The sequence below is a fragment of the Sinocyclocheilus anshuiensis genome, unplaced genomic scaffold (assembly GCF_001515605.1).
Source record: "Sinocyclocheilus anshuiensis isolate Anshui unplaced genomic scaffold, SAMN03320099.WGS_v1.1 scaffold297, whole genome shotgun sequence".
NCBI classification, from domain to species: Eukaryota; Metazoa; Chordata; class Actinopteri; order Cypriniformes; family Cyprinidae; genus Sinocyclocheilus; species Sinocyclocheilus anshuiensis.
The window spans coordinates 485,907-499,341 of record NW_015536479.1 but is presented as its reverse complement, the minus strand read 5'-3'; positions in this window follow the sequence as shown (position 1 = coordinate 499,341).

Genomic DNA, 13,435 nt, shown 5'->3' with positions numbered 1-13,435 from the left:
CCCCCCCCCCCCCCAAGTTACAAGTTACTTGAAAAAAGTAATCTATACAAGTAACTAGCATTACTTGTAATACATTACCCCCAACACTGTTTGCAGTGCTTCACAGGATTGTAGTTCTTACCGTCATTAAATTATCACAATTCTTACCTTTGTCTTTTTTATCTGATTTTCAAAGACTTTCTTGCTTTAAATGAAGTTTGTAATATTGTGACTCAGCTCATAGCTGTTTAATTTGATTAATGGCTTTAAAAGACATATTTTTAAAAATCCATGGGAAACAAAGCCGCTAAAAAAGTGGACAGGCACTGCTGCACTGTATAATATGCATGTCTAAATGAAGTTATTCTGGAGCTGTGAAATGTCAAGCAGCCAAACACGCATTTTGCAAAGAGACATGAAAATAAATTAGCATAAATCATCATACAAATGGATCACTAAAGACATGGACATGTATTATAATGTCATGGTTGTTGTTGTTGTCATGTTAAACATGTGAAGACTACTAAAACATGCTAACAACACCAAATAGTGCTGACTGACCTTAGCCTGCACAGTTGGTTCTGTTTGCAAGCAGGCGGGACAGATGATTGGTCTAAAGCTCAGATCTTTGCGTTAAGCCCTGCAGTGTTAAATCAATTTATTTATTTATTTTTCCATTTTGGTGGCGAAAAAATGCGAAATGCGAAAAAATGCGAAAAAATGCGAAAAAAACATGTTACTCCATGAGTTCTGAAGAAAAAAAATCCTAGATAAAAATCTAATGGAAATTCCACGAGGTACAAATTGTTACATGATGTGCAAAGTCACGGCAAATGTTTTCTTTAGTAATTGCTTTTATATGTATTGCACACAATACGTACATCAGCGAGGGTCAGGCTATCATTCGTACAATTCAATTTAAACCATGTATTATGTCGCAGCTCCTTATGAAGCTGCCGGCCACCTGGTGAGTAAATCTGATTTATTTACTGGCCAAAGCCAATTTTTGCTCGCATTTGACGCTTAGCGAGTGTTAATTCTGGACCCTGATAGACTGCAGGAACCATAACATGTTTTGACATTACAGAAATACATTTGGTTGTTATGTTTTGATAATGTTCTTTGTTTTATAAATGTTTTAAAAGCATTTTTATTTTTGGTTCCAAATAAACTGTACCGTAAACTATGTATTAATGTATAACCTTTTTTGTGCTAATGTTTTGAGAACGTTCTATTAACATTACTGGAAGAACTTTATTCATAACTTTGGGAGAACCTTGCCAGAACATTAGCCGAAGATCTGAGAACGATCTTTGGAAATACATCACATAAGTGGACAAAAGTGGTCAAAGTGTTGGAAGTAGAACAGGCCCAAGATACCATCTTTTAGTTTTATCAGAAAACTGGCCAATCAGAAATACTCTTTGCCTGTCAGTCATTTTGTGCATTCAGAATTGGTGACATCGGATTGGCTGGCATGTATTTGGAGAGTGTGGTTTTTCGAGAGAGGGTGTGTGGTTAAAGTTATCAAAATGGAGGGAGTATTTTATGGCCACCTTGAATGTTTCTGAAATTAATTAAGCTCTCTTTTCAGACCTGTGCCGCATCTGATGTCACGACTGTTCATTGTTTACCATGTTTAACCACTGTGTGCTCACTTCAAAGTCAAAAGAGGCCAGCAAGCTAATTGATTAGCATATTAGCAAAACATTAGAGGAGGGAAATCAAACCAATTTGAAATGTCCTTGCATGAATCACACATGCTCAGAGTGCTTAGGTTTTCAAGGCTTCCGAGTCAATGACAAACCAAATGAGTCCTCAGACCCGGAGCTGAGAGGAGGCTACGCTAATGAGACAGCAGCTTTTCTTTTGATATGGCTCCAGCAGCTCTCCTCATTCTACAGAGTGGGAAGTATGAAGTAAGAATTCATTATTAAACAGATCTAATGTGTGAGTTATTTACTGAGGTGGCTCTCCCTCAGGTGGGCGCTGTGTTTGAAGTCGTTTTACATGTGAGAGGGAAGCGAGACACTGAATGCTAATGTCACTCTTCTTGTTTCCTGGAAGCGGCTTACAGTGCTTTGAAGCTTACACAAAATCATTTGGGTCTGTCACAAGGCTGCGGAAACAAAGCCGCCATCGGGCGTCATCTCTGCAGTCAGATATCTATGACAACGCTGGCCGTGTTTAAAGCCTTAAAACAACATGTGAATAGCACGGTGATGCTTCAAAAAGGAAATTACAAGACATTCTCTGAAGTATGTTAGTAATTCTGAAGGAAATACGAGCAAAACAAGAGTAGTGTTAAAGTTTTAGGTGAAATGGCAGTTTGAGAAGTTGCAGGGAGGGGGGAAACAGAGAGGCTGGGTCTTTTTCACCAAAAATGGTGTATTTATGTGCAAGTGCGTTCTCACATGGATTCATTTTCATCTTCAATCTAATGTTGATGAATCCAAATTATTCTAGATGGGGGAACATGTGCCTGCAGTTAGTAATTAGCATAAAACACGTGTGTGCAAATGTATCTAATGCTTCTTTGTAAAGCCCAAAAGCATGGTAACCATTCTCGAAACCAGCTGAAACACAATAAATATTGCGTAGCCTGCTGAAAAATACATCTTAAACCAGAAGCTGGCTTACTGATCTTAGGTGGTTTTGTAGGTTGGTCTGTCGGCTGGTTTTAGAAGGATTTTGGCCAGTTTTCAGCTTGGCTAGACTGGAAAACCTGCTAAAAACATAAATAAATGCTTCTAAAGCCAATATGAGTCTGTGATTTTTGTGTACATATGGATAAGTAAATTTAAGTCAATGGGGCATTTTTAGCCTTTATTTGGATAGGACAGTTAATTGACAGGAAGCGAAGTGGGAGAGAGGGGGATGGGATCGTGAATGATCCATAAGCCAGGACTCAAACTCGGGACACCCTAATGTGCTATCGCCACCGACAATGGGAGATTTTTAATCTCTTTTTAGAACTTTAATCTCAAATAGTATGGATGCTTGGCAATATCTGATATGCCAATATTTTTCAAATCATTTTGGCCTATAACTGATATTTGTTTGGAAACAACACACATTTTTTTAGGGAATAACATATTAATTTTCATTTCTGAGCAAAAATTATTTTCTCAAATTCAAGTTGTGATCCAAAACGGTGATTCTAATCATCCTGCAAAAGTTCACTTCAAGAATGACCGTAAGGCTGATGTGATTGCTAGCGCTCTTTCACACATGAGTTATTGCAGTGCATAATTAACATGTCATCTTATCTGCAAGGCATATCGGCATCATATTTTACACTGCGCTGAAGCTTATGATTTATTTTTAAGCCTTTATCGGTCAATTCAGATGATGTTCCGATAATATTGTGCATCCTTATTTAGTATTTTAAATTTTGCAAAGAACATCAGCACACATATAACAGAATTTAAACTAAAATTTGAATGTATTTTATGAGGTTCAGGCCGAATGAACTGCAGAATTTAATACATTGTGTTAAGAACAAACCCAAATGTCTCTAGGTTATGTATGTAACCATGGTTCCCCAAAGGGAACGAGACGAACGCTTTGGGAACGCCCCCGGCGAGACCACGTTCTGAAGCATGTGTGAAATCAGTCCAATAGAGAAGCGAGACATCACGAGCGGGGTGACGTGAGCAACCGGGAGCATAAAGGCTCATCCGGCATGCGCACATGTTAGCTTCTGTGGAAGCTTATGGAACCATGGTTACATACGTAACCTAGAGACGTTCCCCTTCAGGAACTCGAACACTTTGGGAATGAGAATACCCACTGCCCCATACGAGCAAGTCCCTGTCTGGTGTGTATCTGGCGAGCACATCAAGATGAGAGAACTTGGGACTCTGGGGTAGATGTCAGGTCCAGGCTGTAGAAACGGATGAATGTGTGCGGAGAGGACCAGCCTGCCGCAGCACAAACATCTTGAGGGGCCACGTCCACTGAAAAGGCTTTGGAGGCCGCCATACCCCTAGTCGAGTGCGCTCTGACCCCTATAGGTGACTGGAGGCCAGAGTACTCATAGGCCAGTGTGATGGTCTCAACCACCCACCGACTCAGGGTTTGCTTGGTCGCTGGAACCTCTTTCTTAGGTGGACCAAAGCAAACGAATAAGTGATCTGCCTTACGCCACTGGGCAGCTCTGTGAATGTAAGCGTTTAGTGCTCGCACTGGACAAAGCAGATTGAGTCTTTCCTGGCCTGCTTCCTGGAAGGGAGGAGGACAAAAGGCTTGCAGTACAATGGGACCCGGCAAGGAAGTGGGCACTTTAGGGACATACCCTAAAGACTCAGGTAAAGAAATGCCCTAGCCATGCCCGGGGCGAACTCCAGGCACGATACAGAGAGCGCCTGAAGGTCCCCTATCCTCTTCAGTGAGGATATAGCAAGTAAGAATATCGTCTTATCGGAGCTTGTCAGAGATATCTTCAATGGGTTTGAAGGGAGCTTTGCACAGAGCCTCCAGAACCAATGCCATGTCCCATGAGGGCACCTTGGTGCGCTGTACTGTCCTCAGCCTCCGGGTGCCACGGAGGAAACGTGTAACTAACGGGTGTTTCCCCAATGACTGACCACCCTAAAGGGCATGGTAAGCAGCTATGGCCGCCATGTAAACCTTCAGAGTGGAGGGAGATAACCCTGTGTAGAATCGCTCTTGCAGAAACTCCAGAACTGAACCAACTGGGCAGTTGACTGGGTCCTGCGGTCGCTGTCCACACCAAGAAGTGAAAAGTTTCCACTTCAAGGCGTACAGTTTCCTCGTGGCGGGAGCTCTGGACTGGAGTATGGTATCAACAACCTCAGTTGAGAGACTGGATGCTATGAGCTGTGCCCCCTCAGGGGCCACGCCCACAACTTCCATAACTCCAGGCCGGGGTGAAAGACAGTGCCCCCTGCCTGAGAGAGGAGGTCCCTCCTGATCGGAATCTTGAGCAGAGAGCCGTCGAGATGAGACACCAGGTCCGAGAACCATACTCGGGCCGGCCAGAACGGGGCTACTAGCAGCAGACGGACCCTGTCCCGGCGTACTCTCTCCAGAACTCCCGGGAGCAGAGCGATCGGGGGAAATGCATACAGACGAAGCCTCTGCACTTCGGTGCCCTGAAGTGGTTGACCGGCAGGGAATGACTGACCTGACTGCTCTAGCGCCCTCATCTGACCGTACCGTACCGTCGCCGGGCGGCAACTGGGAAATTTGCTCGCGGGAGCCCACTGAGCCCTGAAGCACCAGGGGTGGCAGGGGTATCAGTGAAGCTCCCTGAGGGCACTGAGGAGGATCGGGCACCGTATACTGAGGTGTGTACCTCTCCTTCACAGGGTGGGCTGCCCTCAGGGTCCTAACGATGGAATTGTCAGGACCGCTTGGCCGAGGTCCTCTTGGACATAATAACAGACCGCAGATCCACTTTCTGTTTAGAGGACCCCGACCGGCTCTGCTTCTGGGTCTGGCGGTATGAGTAGCTAGACGGCTGGGACTGCTCCCACTCAGCAGTCCCAAAGACCTGGGGGCGATGAGGGAGAAAACGCTGGAATGCCGCCGCTTGTTTCTTCGTCTCCTGAAACCTCTCGACGACAGTATCGACTGCGCCGCCGAAGAGGCCAGAAGGCAGAAGGGGGCATCCAGGAGGAAGAATCTGTCCTTGTCATGTAGTTTGGACAGATTCAACCACAGGTGTCACTCCGTAGCCACCAGTGCTGCCATGGAATGGCCGATGACTCTAGCCGTTTCCTTGGTGGCTCGAAGCGACAGGTCCGTGGCCCGACGCAGTTCGGCGACTATGTCGGATTCCTCTTCCTCCCTATCGTCCAGGTCTTTTAGCAGGTCGGCCTGGTACGCCTGCAACACTGCCATAGTGTGCAGACACGCACCGGCTTGACCTGCCACCGTATAAGCTTTCCCAACCAGGCTGGATGTCAGTTTTACTGGCCTGGTGGGAAGCTTTGGGGCCTTCAGGGATGATGCTGAGGATGGGGAGAGATAGCTCGCGAGCGTCTGCTCCACCACCGGCATCGCCCCATATCCCTTCTCATTCAGCCCTGTGATGTTAGAGTAATTGGATACTGTAGGGCTGAAGAGTCGGGATGAATATGGTTTATCCCATGATCTCGTGACTTCAGAATGGAGATCTGGGAAAAATGGAAGTCCCCGTCGTGAAGGCTGTGATCTAGCTTTAAGGAAGCGCTCGGCTCCACCTGTGTCTCGGCTGGCATTCGATGTTCAGTTTGGCTACAGCATGAGTCACAACCTCCATGAGCTCCTCATATGTGAGGGACTGCGGTGGCGAGTCAGCAGTCTCCTCCGTGTCGACGCTCATCACATCAACCTCCTTGGAGGAAGATAGATGAAGCGCCTGGCCCTATCACCGGGGAGAAGAAACCGCGGGGCGGGCTTCCGATCCCTGAGAGGGGGCGTGGATCTAGCGGGTGAGGACCGAGATAAGGACGAGCCCAACTCGGATCCCTCCACTAAATCCACTTGCGATCCCCACGATAACAGCTGCCGCTGTGCCTCAGCAACAGCAGGGCCGGACCCAGCAGGATCGCGAACCTGGCCGCTTTCATCGAAAATGGCCAGGCGGGAGCGGAGCACACGGAGAGGGAGAAGCTCACAGTCATGGCAGGCAGCCCCCCTCGAGAGCTGCCCGTGCATGCTCCGCTCCCAAACAGACAACGCACAAATCGTGTGTATCCCCACCTGAGCGATAGCGTAGACAGGGAGGAACACACGACTTGAAATGCCGTCCGCTGGCCAAAGATTTTGATTTACACTTAGGCATGATATTACTCGCTTTCTATACAAAGATTCTCCTGACTGACTGAGTGCTTTTGCATACATACACACACACACCACAGACGTGCTCGCTGAAGAGCAAGAAGCTAACATGTGCGCTTGCCGGATGCGCCTTTATGCTTCCTGGTTGCTCACGTCACCCCGCTCTTGACGTCTCGCTTCTCTATTGGACTGATTTCACACATGCTTCAGAACATGGTCTCGTCGGGGGCGTTCCCAAAGAGTTCGACGCAGCTCGAGTTCCTGAAGGGGAACCAGAATGTTTGAGGAATATCAATACAGTGCAGCCTTGTAATTAGACTTGCAAAAAGAAGTGTGTTTTGTAAAATTAATATTCATAGATTTCCAAGTTCAAAAGTTCATTTTTTCCACATATTTTGCATATTTGCATGAATTTTTAAAGCTAAAATTAGATCTTTGATAATGCAGCGTTGCATGAACATAGGCATTTTACAGGAGTTGCACAGAGCACATTTACCTAGAGCACCTTGGTTTTTGCAAATATGACAAGGCTAACGATTTGAACCTCTGAATTTTAAAAAGTCACCTTAAAAATAAATGCAAAAGAAACATAGTGTCTCGTTGCTGAGAGCAGCTTTGTAGTAATGAGTGAGATTGTCCTGGGTCAGTGAAGAACTCAAACTTTTTTAATGATTATTCTTGGCACACAGTGCTCGATCCCATCTACCATGTAGCATACTAAGTAGATCATTCCAATTAGGAGAAAACAACATTAAAGCAGAAAACACAGGAACTCACCTCTGTAGTTTAGTCATTTAATGTTCAGTATAGCTGAACAAGCATAACAGATTCTGGTTTCCTGTACTAGAGTCAACAGTGATTGATGGATGGACTGCCACAGGCACCTGGAGGAATGAAACTGACTGTCAGGGCATTAATAACCTAATCTTTGTCAATGTCTTGTTAGTAAACAAGATCTTGATGTGAAGTGGCCCAGGATTCACCCTGATCAGGCAGCTTCAATTCAGTTTGAAGGGTATTAAGGTCAATTGCTAATAAATGTAATTTTTAACACCACAATCAAATGTAAAAATTCTGTCAAACGATTAATCGCAATTAATCGCATCCAAGTTTTTGTTTACATAATATATGTGTGCATGTGTACTGTGTATATTTATTATGTATATATAAATACACACATGCATGTATATATTTCAGAAAAATATGTTAGGTTTATATATTAAATATATTTATGTACAATATAAATTATATGAACATAAATATATACATGTAAATACATGTAAATATTTTCAAAATATATAATGTATGTGTGTGTATTTATATATACATAATAAATATATTATATATATCATAATAAATATATATTAATCGTTTGACAGCACTAATATGTATATATATATATATATATAGAGAGAGAGAGAGAGAGCATTTTTTTTTGGCATAGTGATTATTTTATAACAATTAAACACTTTAACGCCCCTTTCCCTATTTGTCAGTCTGCTGCAAATTAAATGGATGAATGAATGAATAAATGAATATTTAAAAAAAAAAAAAAAACATTTATACTGTACAGTTCAGTTTGTTTTTGTTTTTTATTAAATTTAAAATGTTTACTTTAAAAAAAGTTCTAGATATTTTTAGACACTGATTTTCATTATTGTATTACAGAAAATAGATTGAGATTTTTTTTTAAATAATGAGAATTTAGAGGGACAATATGCTTAATTGTCACAATGCAAAACTTGCAAAACTGGTCATGAAAAGTAATTCGACCCTCTTTTTGGAGGCATTCCATAAAGAATCACAGATTTTATTGGAGAAGTTTTTAAAAGCAGTTATCCCAAACGTTTGACTTTATTGTGTTCTCAAACCACATGCATTATCAGGTATAGCTTTTCAGTCGTGTTGTGGCATGCATGCCCTGTGAAAGGAATACAAATGTCTGTTCTTTACAATGATGCACAGGATGATTGGTGAGTCACGCTCCACCTAATTGGGGGCCATTCATGAGCTTCTCCTGCCCCTGCCTTTGATCATGACAACAAAATTCATAGCCATACAGCCAGAGGCCTTCATTAAACATACCTTAACAACCACTGCGGCTGTTATCAATCAAGATGGTTTGCTTAAGCATTGATCAGCATCTATTTAAAACCCCAAATCTAAAAAGAAATGTGAGATGAGTGGAAATGAAAGTGGGTGTTTTTTCATCAGCAGATCCACAGCGAGACAGTTGGCATCAAAGAATGCTTAGTATTCTTTTTCACTGCGGAGGTCTGACACCACTTAAGTTTTCTTTTCTCACAGATGTCATTCGATGCAGTGAAATTAAACCCTAATCTTTACATACAAAATGCAGCTATCAAGAATATGCGATGATAATTGCCCCCTCTCATTTTGTAGCTTTAAATTTACATTTTAAGAAAAGAAAGCAATTACGCTTAAATGACAAATTGATTGTTTCAAAAGGTTCATCAGCAAAACTAAATGATAACTACATTTCAAAAAGACTGATTCACAACAGCGAACAATTTTTACAGTGGAGATAATTCTAGAAGAGAGATGTCTTTCTGACACTTTGTGACATGTTCGCACTTAAAAGACAGTTAACGGAGTGGAGAAATACAAATGAGTGCAAAGTGCTGCAAAATGACAAAAGAACTTGGAAAAACAAGAGCGTACATTTTCATTACAAAATACTGAAGTCTAAATTCTCATTACCTTCCTTTTAATAAACTCAGTTTTGTTGCTGAAGCAAGGCAAAGTACAAAAACTCGGAAAAAAGTGAACTTCATAACATTATTAGGCTATATAAAATTGTTTAGTTGCACAGAGCAATATTTTTCTGTGCTTTTATGGGACTGTCTATTGAATATATAAGACAAAAGTGAAAAATTCCCTCTTCTTAATCTCTTCTCTTCAGATAAAGAGATTCCAAATGATTACAGCCTTGAAATTATTTTCTAATCGCACTCAAACAACACAGAGATGTAACATTTGCCAATTTCACTCAGAGTAAAATCCTCAAATCCAGTCATGGAATTGTTTCATCTAACTTTACATTGTGCTGTACACAGAGAAGACCGTCTCTCATGAACCGCTTAAAACATAAGTATATTGAAAATGACATGCTTCAATAACAGCTCGAGAACATGCAACCCCCTCTTTTTTGAAAAAGAAGTATGCTTTGTAGTATTTCATGTGCATTTGTAGTGTACTTCAAATCTTAAAGTGTATTTTTTTTAACTGTACTTTAATTAAATAATACAAATAAATAACAAAATAAAAGTCCACTTTTATAAGGGCTACTTAAACATATAAGTACACTTTTTAAGATGTGCTCTTTGCAATAATTAAAAGCTTTACTTTACATTTTAAATCATTATGACTTAATAATCTTAAAGCACATGTTAAATACTTGATTATAATTATTTAAATTGATGCAAAATATAAACTGTAGTATAACTGAAGTATAAAAACTGTAGTGTGTTATTCAGTATTATATTTAAAGTAAATATAGTTCACCTGTACTAAATTGCAACTTCATCAATACAAATGTGAAATTACAAATATTTTTAATTAAATCCATGACTTACAAGTTTCAATAGAAATTACATTAAATTTTAGATTAAATAATTGTTATAAGCCCTTTAGCTCTGTTAATACAGTGATGTTTTCTGTCGTTAAGCCTTTGTGCACTTTGAACAGACAGTACGGCTTTCGTCCCTCTAAAGACTGTGACATGGCATGAAACCAACACCCTGGGCAGTGCCATCTGTCAGCATGGCAGCCGCACACAGAGCGCTGGAGAGCAGCACTGGACTCATAGCGTGTAGAGTTCCCTCTTCTAAAATCGAAGAATAATATTAGCTTGTATTTAAGGATGTGCATGGGTATACTGCTTTTTTTTAAGTGCATTTTGTGGTATGCGGAATGATTCACATTTCAGATGAGGGTGATCAGTCACTCAGAGATGAAATGCTCCTCAGAATGACTTGGACAGTGGGCCGCTGTTTGCCAAGTGTTTCCATTAGAAACACCCTCATTTCCTCATACAGATTAGTGGGTCGGGCTTGAAATCCAGGGCAGAGAGTTAAATGAGGAAAGCAAGAGTGGCGCTGTAATGTCACACAATTGGCATACGGAAGCCCAGAAGGGCTGCAGAGGGTTTTAATAAGAGATCTGGAAGGGAGCCTGCTCTGACACTCAGCTGTATTCCCTTCACGTCCTCATACACTCATAATAAAGGTCCCTTATTGCCATCTATGGTTCCATGGAGAACCTTTAACATCCATGGAAAATTTCCATTGCACAAAAGGTTTGTTATAGCAGAAAAATGTTCTTTAGATTATTCAAATGTTCTTTATACATATATATAAAATTAAAATGTACTCACTCTCAGGCTGTCTGTATGTAGATTTGTGTTTCTTAATTGGAAACAGGTTTGGAGAAATTTAGCATTATATTACTTGCTCACCAGTGGATCCATTGCAGTGAATGGGTGCCGTCAGGATGAGAGTCCAAACAGCTAATGAAAACATCACAATAATTCACAAGTAATCCACACACCTCCAGTCCAAAAATTAATGTCTTGTGAAGCGAAAAGTTGTGTGTTTATAGGAAACAAATGCATCATTAAGACCTTTTATCGTAAACCATCGCTTCTGGCCAAAATACGAGTCCATAATCCGAGTCCATAATCCATAATAATGCTTGATCCAGTAAAATTCCACAAATATTTAGAACTGTTTTGGACTGTTATTGCCCGCACAATGTTTAATCTGTGCATATTTCTCTCCTGATTCAGACGAGATGACTTTTTCACTGAAGGAAGCAAATTTATAGACAGAGGACTCGCATTTTAGGCATGAAGCAATGGTTTGAAGTTAAAAATGTGCATTTTAGCCAGAAGCATCAGTTTGAACTTAAAAATGTCTTAATGATTTCTTACAAACACACAGCTTTTCACTTCACAAGACTGATGGACTGGAGTGGTGTGGATTACTTGTGGATTATTGTGATGTTTTTATCAGCTGTTTGGACTCTTATTCTGACGGCACCCATTCACTGCAGAGGATCCATTAGTGAGCAAGTGATGTAATGCTACATTTCTCCAAATCTGTTCAGATGAAGAAACAAACTTAGCTACATCTTGAATGACCTGAGTACATTTTCGGCATTTTTTTTATTTTGCCCATTAATTAACTTAAAGATAGTTCGGACATTGTGGTGAATCAGAGATAAAAAACGATATAAATACTGTTCAGTTTCTTGCACAGACTGATCGCTTTGTGTCTTTACACATCAATGTATCGTCACGAGCCGCAGGGTTTAATTTGGTTTTGTTTGTGTATGTTTTTTTTACTCTCAAAGCCGTGATTCCCATTCACTTCCATTATAAGACTGACAGACTGCAACGGTTTGAGTTAAAAATCTTCATTTGTGTTCTACTGAAGAAACAAAGTCACCTACATCTTGGATGCCCTGGGGGTAAGCAGATAAACATCACATTTTCATTTTTGGTTGAACTATCCCTTTAATTTGACAATTTTACAGTATTTGTAGGGACAGTTGTCAGAATTTCATATGTTTAACAAAACAATGAGACACACTCACACAGGACACACTCAATATCAAGCAGTCACTGTTTATATAAAGAGATGTATGGAGGCTGCCACCAGCTGATAAATGATTCCTGTCATTAACTTAAGAGATAAGAAACGGTGCAGTGGGCTATTGGCATTGATCCGTGTGGGACAATCTGAAGGAATTATCTCCTGTTGTTTGACAGAATTTCATCGATTTAGGTGGTGACACCATTAATGAGACTTCCATCTCTGTTCTTTCTATCTGTTTTCCTCTATTACATGAAACACAAACACCTCTCCCTAATGATGATGGAATTGCAAGTGATTACGGTCTGCATTCATTAAGCCAAATTCCCAAAGAAACGTAAATTTCATTATGAAGGGGAAAAACACAGAAAATAATGTCCTTGCAGTTACTAATGAGAAATTGTACGCTTGGTCTGCCAGTTGTGACAGTGACCTGAGCCGGAGGAATAGGAAGTAAGCAATGATTTCTCATTACTTTCTCTAAAACAAAATCAGATTCTTCACGTGTTGAAGGTGCAAATATTCAAAGAAATGCATGCAAATTAGTGCAGCAAAGCACGGTTTGGTGAAAAATTATTGTTTCAACTATAAGCACAGCACAGACACAAAGGGATTGAACACTTACGCTTACATTATGATTATCCAAAGCCCATGGGTTTTGTTAACAATAAATTAACACTAAAGTACTTGCCAGACCTCCAAAAACAAGTCCACTGAAGAAGTCTTCTAATAATTAAGTCCAGGAGGCAGACGCTAATGAGGAAAAGAAGAGAAATAAATCCAGTGAAGGATTTGATGTGTGTTCTTGTGGTTCCATTAGTCAATCAGCAATGTAATGGCATCATTATCTGGTCACATGACATTTTTGGTTTGGGTGTTTGGCTCAAAGTCCCAATAGATCATGAATAGTTTGTGTTCTTTAGTGTAAATGCAACTTGTCCATTATTTGAAGTCACAGTTTTTATTTCAAATCCATAGGCCTATGTGTAAAATATGAAATGAACAAAATCTACTGAAAAGAGGGGTGTGTTTTCCAAGAGCAGAGTTAGGAC